Source organism: Myotis nattereri (genome assembly GCF_964212035.1).
Source record: "Myotis nattereri genome assembly, chromosome: 3".
Classification (NCBI taxonomy): Eukaryota; Metazoa; Chordata; class Mammalia; order Chiroptera; family Vespertilionidae; genus Myotis; species Myotis nattereri.
Window position 1 is genome coordinate 33,678,958 of NC_138077.1, and position 1,621 is coordinate 33,680,578.

Genomic DNA, 1,621 nt, shown 5'->3' on the forward strand with positions numbered 1-1,621 from the left:
ATCATGTTCTTGCTCTGGCCCACTGGAACCAATAGCAGGTGGCAAAAATATACTCCAGTACATATCAGTCATCAATGTGAAAGCCAGATATGAGGAAAAGCTTGGTGTTAAGAATATGTATTCATGAAGAAAATATTAAGTATATATATATATATATATATATATATATATATATATATATATATATATACTGGGTGACTTTTATATATATATAAAAGCCTTAGTGACCTTCCAACCATTTGACCATCTGACCAGTAACCATGATGTGCAATGACCACCAGGGGGCAGATGCTCTGCCAAGCTGTGGTGACTTGGCAGTTGTGGTTCTCAGGTGACACACCCAGAACCAGAGAGGAGGGAGCCCAATTCTGGGGTGTGTCACCAGAGAACTGCCGTCTTGCAATCCAGGACCCCTCAGGGGATGTTGGAGAGCTGATTTCAGCCTGATCCCCACAGGCCAGGCGGAGGGACCCCACCAGTGCACGAATCCATGAACCAGGTTTCTAGTTACAAATGATAGCCAAATGCAAGAGGTGTTTTCTATTATATGTAACATATACATATCATTCCTCAGAGCCACACATAAGTAATAATATTATTCTAATAAACTAGTAGCAACTTATAACAGCATTTATCATTTGACTAAATAAAATATTACTTTGTTTTTACAACACGGGTAAAAATATTACATCACATATGTATTTAATTTAGACAATATCAACTATAGTAACTTAAAAGAGGGACTTTTAAAAATTGTGTGACATTGTTTAAGAAGGTTATATAGGTTTTGAGTGCATATTTCTATAAACATAACCTGTGTATTGCATTGTATGAACACCACCCAAAGTCAAATCATCTTCTGTTGCCATGTATTTGGCCCCCTTTATCATTCACTACCCCCTATCCCTATTGTGGGAGAATGAGAAGGTCCCAGGCCTGTGTAGACAAAGTTGTCAGGGGTACACAGAGGTATGGTGAGGGAGAGGTAGTCCCCAAAGATGCTCCAATGGGACTGGTAGATCTGGAAGATGGTGATCCAGGTGTGGAGTACAGTCACCCAGAAGAGAAAGTCCACAGCTAAGTGCCAGACATAGCCTTAGGTTTGACTCTGCTCTGTGTATGCTGGGACAAGGAAGGCTTTTCGGAAAAACCAGAAGATGTAGACCAGCCAGGGAAAAGGCAGGAAAGCAAACCCACCCAGGCAGTACTTCTGGCATAGGTTCAACTTCTACTCTTGGACACCCACTCCAAGTTCATGGCTGCTCTGGAGCTGCATAGTCGGGAAGGTCTCTGTGCTTTCTCTTCTTATAAGAATACTAATCCAATTATGAAGGTTCCACCTTTATGACCTTATATAAACATAATTATTTCCCAAAGAGGCTTCAGCACAGGAATTTTGATGGAACACTTTAGACCATAGTAATGGTAGATTACAAACTTTGAGGTCATGGATCATGTTTTTGACCTTTGATTCTTCAACACTTCTATAGTAGGGCTTTGCCTGTTTTGTACTCAATAAATGTATGGAGTGCTTGTCTAAAACTAATCATAATAGCCAGCATTAATCATATTCATTAATCATATTCATTTTAATTCATATTCATTTTATTGTAAAATTCTA

The 1,621-nt window shown here is 39.2% G+C and overlaps 1 pseudogene across 1 annotated transcript; it reads right to left on the reverse strand.

Annotated features, from left to right (window-relative positions):
• Positions 1–886: 886 nt before the first annotated feature.
• Positions 887–1,257, reverse strand: LOC308515325 (gamma-secretase subunit PEN-2-like; annotated as a pseudogene). The gene has a single exon. The product of its transcript is annotated as a gamma-secretase subunit PEN-2-like (transcript).
• Between the last annotated feature and the right edge of the window lie 364 nt (positions 1,258–1,621).